Source organism: Sesamum indicum, linkage group LG1 (genome assembly GCF_000512975.1).
Source record: "Sesamum indicum cultivar Zhongzhi No. 13 linkage group LG1, S_indicum_v1.0, whole genome shotgun sequence".
Classification (NCBI taxonomy): Eukaryota; Viridiplantae; Streptophyta; class Magnoliopsida; order Lamiales; family Pedaliaceae; genus Sesamum; species Sesamum indicum.
This window is the reverse complement of record NC_026145.1, coordinates 3,019,750-3,032,870: the sequence shown is the minus strand read 5'-3', so window position 1 is coordinate 3,032,870 and position 13,121 is coordinate 3,019,750.

Below are 13,121 nucleotides of genomic sequence, written 5' to 3'. Positions count from 1 at the left end.
GGATATTAGTATCTTACAAAGAAACACAGTTTGAGGGACTAAAAACTTTGTAATGGTGTAAAGAAATGCAAATTTCTCAAAATTTCACGTCGGTCGGAAATTTAAGAACAAATGGACAAGTAGAAGTTACCAATAATTTTATAAAATTTGAAGACCAAATTGGATGAAGCTAAATCAACATCAATAATGAAATTCAAAGGGGGTTGGGAGCCTATTGCACTACACCCAAAACATCCACAGGGGAAACCCCATTTTGCCTAGTGTATGGGTTGGAAGCAGTAATTCCCATGAAAATAATAATACTGACCATGAAAGTTGCAGCTTACGAGCAAGAAGAAAGTCAAGAGTCGAGATGACTCGATATAGAAACGATTGAAGAGAGAAGAGAGGTTGCATATGTGCAAACCTTGCAATTAAAAAATCATGCTAAGAACACATAGCAAAAAGGTTAAGCATCGTTTCTTTCAGGTGGGTGGCTTGGTGTTGGAAAAAAATTAGAAGTATCAAAGCACATTGGAAAGTTGGACGTCAATTAGGATGGGCCATACAAAGTGGTCAAGGTCTGAAAAATGGTAGCTTATAGACTCCAAAGCATGGAAAAAGATGAATTGTTACGACCATAGTATGTAGATAACTTAAAAAAGTTCTACGCATGATACCATGTGGTTGTAGGTCTTCATGTCTTTTTCATAATATTTTGTGAAGACACTTTATGATATTTTGAGAAGAACTTTTTATAATATTTTGTGAAAACACTTTTTGAGGATATTGTGAACCGTCATTGCCATTCCCTATATTTAGATAAGTGGCATAAGATATAGAACCTCTTAAGGATTACAAACATAGGAAGCTACAAAACCTTAAGGTTTAAAAAGATAAATGACCAGAGATCAAAGCTAAAAAATCTCTTACATAGTGTTTAGATTCACTTTTTGGGTGTTTTATTGTGTTTTGTAGAGATAAAGACGTATGTGTTTGAGATAAAAAAGCTACAAAAAGATAGTAACCTCTTATGTTTTAAAAAGATAGACAACCATAGGTCAGAGCTTAGAGCCAGTAACCTCTTAGGGTTTAGAAAATGTACAAGATAAATAGTAAAGATACCAAATCCTTCAAAAATTAATTGATTGATCCCGAGCTTTGGGGATCAGGTTCAAATTATGAAAAATGCAAGTCATCATGAAATCAAGAAGAGAAAGGCACATGAACTCAAAGACAAATTTTCATTACCATAAGTCCTTGAGACTTTAAATCAACACTTATATATTTCCCCATGATTCTAACGTCAATAAGAGCATTGCAAACTAAGCCCGTGGAGGATGTTCATTCCCTGCAAGACTGAAGTCAGTAAAGAAAAAGTTGAAAGCATGAATCATAAAAAAAAATATGTACTTGTTGATAAGTGTGTGCTCCCATCATCTCCAAGTGGGCATGATGAAGGTTGGCTAAAACAATTGATCCCTTGAAAGGAAACAAGCTTTATACAAATCAAAGAAGGTTTCACCAGCTCAACTGCCAAAAACTTGCCAATTAGGGACCAAGACCTGTTCATGGGGGAGGAACATTAGTAGATAAATATAAAACTTAAGTCAATCTCAACCCTTTGCCCTTGCCCTTGCCCAGCAACTATACAAAACCTCCAATCACTTGGTAGCTTTATTAATGCCTTCACTTTCCTTACGGACTCACTTTTCCTTACACGAACCTTCTTACTTGTTACCTTCTGAAGTTCCCACCTCATCCTTACACTCACTTTGCCTATAAACTCACAAACCTAATGGGCATTGCAGCAACCTGTATTATTGGAATCATGGCGGAGGCCGCATTCTACAACATTTCTTCCTCAATTGAGGGAGAAAAGGGCACTTTAAAAGAAAATAGAGTAATTAAGAACCAATAAGAAAGTTCCAACACCTAAAGTTCTAGTAGTTCAACAATAGAAAGAACATGTTCTTTCAGTAATTCTTCATATCGAACCAATGGTCAGTTAGCATGTCTTCACAAAATTATCATCCCACGAAAGGGCACATGGCCAGCGGAATATGAATCACTGACTAGGAACATTTCAAGGTCGGAAAGAAGGGGCTTTTGGAAAGAAAAACTTAAGTTTTCCATGATCAGTGGAGTTCAAATTAATCTAATACATTAGAAATTATTGACTTTCCCACCAAAATGAATTATTGGATTGGGGGAGTAAATGATGTGGGTTGAATGAGAAGATTTGGGATAAATAACAACATTAGTGGACCCAGCACAGCCAATCCCAATGCAGGCCCTAGTCCTAGGCTTGTAATCTACAAGGATCCCAGAATTTGAGGATGAACGGCACGTGGTGTAATCATAAGGCAGTTTAAATGGCATTCATACTTTTGGTGGAGAAATATAAAAGCTTCTCTACTTACGAGATTTCATGTATCTAACCACCTTATTTAATGCCTTTTAGCATCGTGTTTTAGACCCACGACCCTCCTAACTCCAAGGTTCGAGTGCTTACGTCAGAATCAAATTGGTACCTCTGTTGTCTTGTGCAGATCTCCAATTTATTTCCATCTAGTTATCCTATTGTGGTGCGATCGTACAACCATCCAACCAGTACTAGTAACGACCTAGCTCATTAACCTCCCATAGTGAAACCACTCTCGACTCTCCTTGCATGCCTCATTTGTCAATCACAAAGTCAAATATAGACTCATATCTCGCATCAAATAGTGTATATTGAAGTGTAACCATAACCAATTACAATTAAAAAAATATAAAATTCAATTTTCATATAAAATATTAACATGATAGGTTATATTAATATTTATATATAAGTGAAATAAATTAAATAAAGTTCAAAAAAGATAAAAATAAATTGTTAAAGAATCACGATACTTATCGTTGGCTTGAAATCATGATTGCCTTCCTACTTGCAAGTATTGACGATTGATCGTAACTCTAAAATAAAATTCCATGAGCTCACAATAATATCTCGCCTCATTTGCACAATCCTTAGTTTCAATGTCTCTAAGGCTATAATTGGGACGTTAATAAATTTAAAATTAAAAATTTCAAATCCCAAGTGACAAATTTTCTGACATTGTTCGGATAATCCTATAGTACAAGAATCTTGAAGTAGTCTCACTCTCATTTAGAATTATGTTGGATGAAATATCGATGAATTTTAAATTCTCTTAATATAAATCAGTTGAATTTTTTTTTTTTTTCAAATTCTTTTCTTAAAATCAAATATCAATCTAAATACAACATAAAAAAATTGCGAAAATATTAGAAGAGTATTTTAAAAACTCCTCAAAAGGAAATATATTGACTTCTTGCCAAATGAGGAAGAAGGTAACCACCTTTTAAATAGTTGAAAAGAATTAATTTAATCATTTTCAAAACTTAAGTGGTATAATAAATTATAATTGACTCATACAAATAAGTTAAATAGTATATAAACTATAACAATCAAATATTATTAGACCTCATAAAATTATAATTAAATTATTATAATAATGGGTTATAAGCCTCAAATAAATATTAAATTAAACAAGCACGTTAAGTTAAAATAAAATATTATAAATAATTAAACAATCCAGAAATTTCTAAAAGTTATTTCCAATAATCTCTAACACTCCAATCTACCTTCAAGATATTATTTTTTCGTGCCCCCATTAGAAGAAAATTTATTAGACTATAAATTAAAATTATGATAAATAATTATTTTTTATTAATCATAGTTAAAAAAAATTAATGTACAAACTTAGACTATCCATCTTGAAAGGGTCATAACAAATATTTTTACCATATTTTTTAGCCACGACAAAAATTTTAGCCACACTAATCGCGACCAATAATTCTTGAGTGGCCGTCGTCAATGACTATTCACTATGTCTATTTATTTTTAAAGTATTAAATTTCTTCTAGTGTCAAACTGACTTAAGCATCGACAGACATGTCTTGTACATAGCGTTCATGAGGATCTTCTATCGTATTCAGTGCCAGACTTTAGTATCACAGTATATAATTACGTATATCCCGTTTAAAAATTAAAACATAGAAAATCAAATTAATCTATACCATAGAAATACGGATACATATCATTCTCGTAGCAGCATAACATCAAAATGAGATAGAAGATTCTTGGTTCAAATTTACAGCTCTGTATATGTGAATAAATAATTAACTTTTTGATCACAAAATCTATCAAAATCAGATCCGACTAAGAGATGGTTTTGTCCTGAAAGCAACCATTAATTGCAAGGTAAAGATGTTGTGCGAATAGGAATAATGTTTCCTCAGTTGAAGAGGCGAGAAAGAGTGACAGAGCCCTCCATTGAAAAACTTGTACTAAAACAAGTCCTATATCAAAGTCATATATCTAATTACAGAAAAATGACAATGACAAGTTTGAAAAATCAATCACTCTAAATCTGTCAAGCCCTTCAACTTTTCATCTAAACCCTCTATTTTCTTATCTAGACTTCACCAAATTATTTTCGGCACGATCGTAAGTTGTTTTGTTATCATGTGATTATGAGATAATATGACTTTTTGTCGTTGTTAAGTAAATGGGCAAAAGTGAAAAGTCGTGATGAATAGAAACAATAATTGTATTGTACGTGCTATTTTGTTGTTGCAGACGAGGTCAAAATATTGGCAAAAGTTAAAATTTATGACAGATATTTCGGCTATAAGTAAAAATATTGAAAATACTTCAGCCATATCTGAGATCATGACGAATGTTGATTGGTACTGGCCGATATATTTTTATATTGGTTTGTCCAGTCATGCATGGTTGATATTTCTGAGATTTTAAGTTGTGATTATTCGTAACGTGGAGAAATTCACGGTTTTTTTTTTTTTTTTGTAGTGATGCTTATTCCATTTGTTGCAATACATAATTAAATTATTTAATCTTTTAATTAGTTTGTTATAATAATTCTTTCATAAATTTTAAAGTTAATATACTTTTTAGGAATAATTATATATCTGATCCCTGTAATTAGCCACTTATTCAATTTGGGTCCCTAAATTTTTTTTATCCTCAATTTTGTCCCCTTCTCTCATTTATTCTCAAGAAATCCCTAATAATTACCCAAATTGTTTTTATCCTCAATTTTCTGATTTTTATGTCAAAATCCTCATGAAAATTACCTCATCACATGCATCTTACATGTTAATTTTTGTCGAAACCAACAGTCATGTTAATAATATGCAAACCATTTCTATAAAAAACCGAACAAAAAAGGGACCAAAACTGAGGATCAAAATTCTCAAGGACCCAAAATGAATAAGTGACTAACTATAGGGACAAAATTTATAATTAGCCCAAACTTTTCAATTCATTTGCCCTCTTGTATTATAAGTTGTCAATAACACCCCTCTACAAGAAAACCTTCAAATACCCCTCTAATTTTGATAATTCCACCTTATAGATGAAAATATCCTAATGCCCTAATAAATGACGAAATTCATTTTGAACCCTACTATAGTATAAATATAACTTTGGCCCCTCTAAAATTAAAATTTAGCAATTATATATAAAAATAATTAAATGATAAGTCATTTTATTTTCTATTAAATAAATATATTAAATATTAGTATGAACTTGTACTTAATTGTATAATATTCATATTAAAAATAATTGTAAAAAATATTTCAAAATCTAAAAGTTTAGATAAAGAAATTAATATTGAAAAGGAAAGAAGAAAACCCTCTGCAATAAAAAAAACATCAATTTTGATCCAAACTTCATAACTTTTTATTCTAAATTTTAGAAAAAAAACACTAAAACTCTAATAATATAAAATAAATATAGGGAAAATATTCAAAAGGTAAATTTTTAAATGAAAAAAATAAGACCTTTTTATAGCAAAATTTTCGATTAATTTTATCCTTCATATAATTTGATTTTAGGATCCTTTTTTTTTTTTTTTTCATTCAATTTCATTGTAAAATCTATTAGTATGCTATCATACTAATATTTAAATGACACATTATTTGATTATTTATGTATTAAAACGAATTCAGTATCAAATTGTTGATATATGAATTTTAGAGGGACCAATAAGATATAAATTGTAATAAGGGGCAAGATGCATTTAATTTTTTGTATTAAAATATAAGGGTATTTTTGTCCACTCATGTTGAAATTTCATAATTAAAGGGGTGTTAGAAGGTTTTAATAGTAGAAAGGAATTTTTAATACCATCTCCATATTAATTATAACAATTATCAGTAACTACTTACAATTTAAAAATTAGTCAACAACTTATTTGAGCTTTTACTTTATTATTATTTATAATTTATTAGTTATTGAGTTGAGATATTAAATCATTATTTATAATAAAAATATCATATTTTCTATGTAGAAAAGAAAAAACAATTTGAGAAAAATCATGTGAAATACACAAATAAGGCGTATATAATACGGTAAAATTGTAAAATTTAGTCTCACAAATTAAGGCAATTTCAAACTCGACCCACATTTTACGAAATTTTAAATTTAATTTTATATTCTATTAAAAAATTACAAAACGACGCCACGATATTGTAAAAAAAAAAAAAAAAATCCTCCCACTAACAAATATAAAAATAATAATAAATTATTTTTTTTGCACCCACGTGCATGTGACTGTCACGTGAGTCCTCAGATGTTAGTTTTAACTTCTGTTAGTATTAGGAAATTTTTTTTTTTTTTACAACATTTTAGCGTCTTTTTGTAACTTTTAAAAATACATGGTGTTAAATTAAAAATCTCATAAATTTTGAGGTCAAGTTTGAAATCACTCCAAATTGTGGGATCATTTTTGCAATTTTTCCTATATAATAGACAAGAATTTAAATTTATTTATTTATTTTTCCTCCACAATTATGAATTCTCGTGCGTGATTCATGTTCTCTAGATTTGATGAGTGGGTGGGGGGGTTGAAAAGACCAAAGTACCCCTACCTGTCAATCATGAGAATCAATGAATGCCACCAACTCTCTGAAGCCTTTTTTGAAAAAATTTGTGTGGGTTGATTGGCAATAGATTTGGTGTGGCTTTTTGCAGGGGTATTTTTATATTCTAAGTTTGGTCAACACATATGACATGGGTGTCCCCAGCACAAAAAATAAGACCAATTTTCTTTGAATTCCTAATTTGCCCCTTCATCTACAGCACATGTACAATGAGCCACAAATACTATACTCAATGGACCTTTCTTTGCATACTCAAGTGGGACGTAAGGGTGTTCGTTCGGTAAAATCGAACTCAAATTTTGTATATTCAATAAGGATGTAGAGGGGTTCGTTTGGTAAAATCGAACTCAAACTTTGCATATTGAATTAGGATGTAGGGGTGTTCGTTCGGTAAAATCGAACTCAAATTTTGCATATTCAATAAGGAATTAGGGGTGTTCGTTCGGTAAAACTGAAAATAAATTTAACAAATTGATAATTTAGTATGTTGAAATATTGTGTTGTATATATAATTGGATTAAATTCGATTTGAAATTCGATAAATTGGATTTTTTTTATGAAAATAAGTATTAATTAAATATTAAAAATAGTAATTACTCTATTTATTTATTTGTAGCATTTTATATAAGTAAAAATAGATTAATGTGTATAAAAGTAAATAAATAAAAATGATATTTTGATATTTTGTAACAATTTGGTAAATCGAAATTAAAGAATTAAAATTGAACTGAATATTGGATTTTCTGAATAATAAATGTCAGATACCGAATCAATTGTTTTATGTGATTTCGATATTTGTTGAATCTTCAATTATGGTTTGATTCGACTGGTTTACCAAATTGTGAAAAGCCATATGAGGAAGTGTTAGAGTGTAAAACTTGATTTAATTGCAATATTTATCGGCTCAATCGATAAAGGTAAACTATTTTAGTCATGTAACTGTAGGTTCAATTTTTCTTTTACTAATGTGAGGGCCGTGTTGGTGGGTAATCAGTAAATATCCGTACAAAACACCCTATGATCCTAAGAGCATGTCTTGCCCTACACTAAGTGTCCAGAGCCGAAGCCCACAAAATATTTTTGTACCCGTTATTTTTTATATAATATTATATTTAATTCGTCTTATGTGAATTTAAATTACACAAAAAACTTTGTCTGGTGGTAAAATTGTTACACTATGGATACTCTAATATACATTTGATATTTTCTGTACACGTTTATAATTTACCATAACAATTTACTGACGGCGGAAAAAAAAATTCATGAAGATGCGTTCGGATTAATAAATTTGATACAATGACTTTCAAATTCATCGCTACACTTGTTTGATAGTTCTACATCGTAAAAATCCTTCGATTTTTATTTTGACCTATATTTAGTAATACGGGTAAGAACGTTAAATCCATCGATCAAATATGAATCCATCCATTCAAATACAGCCTGAATATATATTGCACATAATTCGTAAAAAAAAAAAAGAAAGAAAAGAAAGAAAAGAAAAGAATTCTTGGGTTAGAAAAAGGTTGGAAAAAAACAAACAACAAAAGGACTCTTGTGACCCACAACAAGACCCCAACAACAAAGGAGAAAGAGAAAAGACCAAGAAGTATATAAAAGGGCAACAAGCAATACACCATCCTCACATCGCGTGGCTGTCCATTCCCATTTCACTACTTTTTTTTACATATATTTATGCTAATTATTTTATAAAAATACTTATATGTATAGGAAAATTAGAAAAAGAAAATTAATTTAGTATATTGGATTACTTTTTAAATAAAAAAAGATATTCAAAAAACTTCTTAATTTATAAATAATATATTTTTTTTTTTAATTTTAGAGTCGTATATATTTTTTTTTCTTCCGCACTCACTCGTGGAGACACTTAAAAGATTTCGAATCCAGCACATTAACTATAAAAATAATGGATGAAAATTGCAATGTTCCCAGGAGACGAGCGAGTTGAGTCAATTAGTATACTGGATTACTTTTTGAATACAAAGAAAAGAAAATAAAAAAAAATATTCAAAATTTCGTAAATAATTTTTGTTTTATTTTAATGTTAGAGTCATGTATATTTTTTTTTATACGCCCACTCGTACATACACCTTCTGAATCCAGCTTATCAACTAAAAAAATAATTATAATCATTGTAATGTTCCCAAGAGACACGAGCGAATTGAGTCAATTAGTATAGTGAATTACTTTTTAAATACAAAAAAAAAAAGATATTGTAAATAATTTTTATTTTTTTAAAATTTTAGAGTCACATATATATTTTTTTTTATGCACCTACTCGTATAGACACCTAAAGGGTTCTGAATCCAGCTCATCCACTATAAAAATATTAGATTTTAATCGTTGCAATGTTCTTAGGAGACGAGCGAATTGAGTCAATTAATATACTGAATTACTTTTTAAATACAAAAACATAGATATTAAAAAATTCCAAAATCCGTAAATAATTTTCATATTTTTTTTAAATTTTACAGTCACATAGATATATATTTTTTTTATGCACCTACTCGTATAAACACCTAAAGGGTTCTGAATCCAGCTCATCAACTATAAAAATATTGAGTTTTTAATCATTGCAATGTTCTTAGGAGACGAGCGAATTGAGTCAATTAATATACTGAATTACTTTTTAAATACAAAAAAAGATATTAAAGGTTCTGAATCCAGCTCATCAACTATAAAAATATTGGATTTTTTAATCATTGCAATGTTCTTAGGAGACGTGCGAATTGAGTCAATTAATATACTGAATTACTTTTTAAATACAAAAAAGATATTAAAAATTTTCAAAATCCGTAAATAATTTTTATATTTTTTTAAATTTTACAGTCACATATATATTTTTTTATGCACCTACTCGTATAAACGTCTAAAGGGTTCTGAATCCAGCTAATCAACTATAAAAATATTGAATTTTTAATCATTGCAATGTTCTTAGGAGACGACCGAATTGAGTCAATTAATATATACTGAATTGCTTTTTAAATACAAAAAAAAAAGATATTAAAAATTTTTAAAATCCGTAAATAATTATCATATTTTTTTAAATTTTACAGTCACATACATATATATATTTTTTTATACACCTACTCGTATAAACACTTAAAGAGTTCTGAATCCAACTCATCAACTATAAAAATATTGGATTTAAATTATTGCAATGTTTTCAGGAGACGAGCGAATTGGGTCAATTAGTATACTGAATAACTTTTAAATAAAAAAAAGGATATTCAAAAATTGCAAAATTCGTAAATAATTTTCTTTTTTTTTTTAAATTTGAAAGTCACATATATATTTTTTTACGCACCTACTCGTATAGACACCTAAAAAATTTTGAATCCAGTACATCAATTATAAAAATATTCAATTTTCAACCATTGGAATGTTCCCAGAAAATGATCAAATTGGGTAAATTAATTATAAGAGCATGATATACACATGCAAGCAATGTATTTTATTGTATTTTCATCTAAATGTGATTGTAGAGTTCTTTTACCCTGAAATTTACATTCACGAGCGTATTTGGTTGAATTTATTTAAAATATTTTATACATTCAAATAATAAGATTTTATAAGATATTAAATTTTATTTTAAATATAAGTTTTTGAACTATTTGAATAAAATAATATGAAACTTATCAATAAAAAACTTGTTACTTCTTTTTAAAGGAGTTTATAAGTCGCTGACGTCTTATTTTTAGTTCTATAAATTAAACCCACTTTTAAATGAAATACTAAGCATTTTTCAATATTTTATAATACTACAAAAAAATTAATTATTTCCTATAATATAAATCACCGCAGCTTACAAATTATAATAAATCAATATTATTCACAACGGTCAAAAAAATAAATACGAAAACTTAAGTTTTAACCACGGTTAATATAACATTCAGTATATGTTCGCCTATGGTCAATATATATGCCACATTATTTAATTGTAATAAATATTTTGACATTTCTTGCAAAAACAACGTCTAATAATCGTTATGCAGACATAATCAATTAGCATCCAACTCAATTTTTTTTACTTTTAACCATAATAATTAACCATGATTAAGAGCTATAATTTTTTCTAATATAAAATTTTAAATATCTTATAAAATATTCCGAAAAACTTGTAAGTTTACACGAACGCCCTCTTAATTTGACGAAACCGTTTATAAAAATCACCTTCATAAAAAACTAATAAATTACTACTAAAATTTGTATTTTACAATATTTTATAATATCATTTTTTTGAATATATATATATATATATGTATATATATCTTGATGCTCCAAAATTTTAATATATACAAGAAATTAACTCAAGTAACACAATTTCGAGCCGCAAAAATCTGCAATTATGAGAATTCAAGTTCAGAATTATATCAAAGTAAATTTATTAAAAATTAGTATATGTCATGATTAGGTTAATTAATTAAAGTGAAAGTATTAATATACTTGATCATTAGGTTAACTAATGAAAGTTTAACTATTAATATACTTCATCATTAGTGTTTTAAATGAAACTCAATTCATAATTAGTTGTATTTTAAAAACACACACACATGTATATAATACTCATAATAAGTTTGATTAAATGTCGCGATATTCTTCCGTATCGATCTACTTAAGCGTGGATACGAATCCAAGTATTTTTTAGTATCGAATAAATTACGATAAATTTTATTGAGATTCGTCATAATTGTAATTATTTTTTCTCGTTATTTTAAAAATTACAAATGCCCCCTTGGTATTAACGGTTGACTGTCGTTTAAAAAATACCCTCTCATGACAATTCATTGCAAGAATGTATTTGTTATATGGTCATTAGTTTCATGGAGTATTTGTAATTTTTCAAATGGCAGGAGGTACTTATACTGATGATGAACCTTAGGAGAGCCTATTCTAAATTACCATTCGACATTTTATGTAATGACTTCTTTTTTATGCTGTTGAATCCTAAATGAAATTACGCAGCAAATTATTCATCTGCAATAAATTTTAGTCAGTTGGCAAAACTGAGATTCTATGACTAAGATTTCATGCTTTGAGATTTATCATAATTATAATTACTCTCTCATTTTTTTTAAAATTGTAGACGGTCGTCTAACAAATATCCCTTCATGAAAGCCCATTATAGGGGGTATTTATTAGATGGTCATTAAATCCAGAGGGTATTTGTAAGTTTTCAAATAATAAGAATGCACTTGTAATTACGACGAACCTCAGGTGAGCTCGTCGTAATTTATCCTTTAGCATTTTATGTAATCATTTTTTTCTTATGTTGTTGGATCTAAACGAAATTACATAGAAATAATTATTCGTCTATAATATATTTTACGCAGTTGGCAAAATTGAGAGTTTATAACTAAGATGTCGTGGGCTTGAGTCCTGTAAATATGTGAGTGTTGATTTACTATCAATTAATATGTGAATATTGATCTACTTTAATAATAATTTTAAGTTATTCATAAATATTTGATATGATAATTAAAATTTATAATATAATTGTATCCGATAGAGAAAAAAACTAATAGCATTAGGCAAATGAAATGTAGAAAATAAATAATCGAATTGTACGAATCTTCGATGATTATTATTATTAAGGTAAATTATATTTTGTTATTCGAACTATTCATGTTTATGCGTTTTTCCATTGAAAAAGTTTTTGTGCTAACTTATCATCTCAATTTTATTAAAATTTGCACTTTGTCATATATGGCCGTCTTTTTATTGATTTTTTTTCCAGAAAACCATCACATTTTATGCATATGCAAAAAATATCACATTACATAACCTTTAAAAATTATATGTGCACTGCATGTGATGTTTATTCGGTAAAAACTTGGTTGAAAAACGATTATAAATGACAAAATGCAAAATTTGTAAAATTGAGATGGTATGTTGACACAAAAAAAAGTTTAAATAACAAAGTGTAAAATAAGTCATAATTCGAATCACAAAATATATTTGATTTATATTATTATAATTATTATTATACATATATTTATAGTAGCATTATTATTTTCTCTTTGGTGATTAACAGCTAGATATTTCCCAGAAGGGCAATTTAGTGATTGGGAAGAGGGAGGGCAGATGTGGACGTCACCTAGTAAACTTCGGCTGCTAACATAGAATTTTTACATTATTTCATTAATAATTGCATC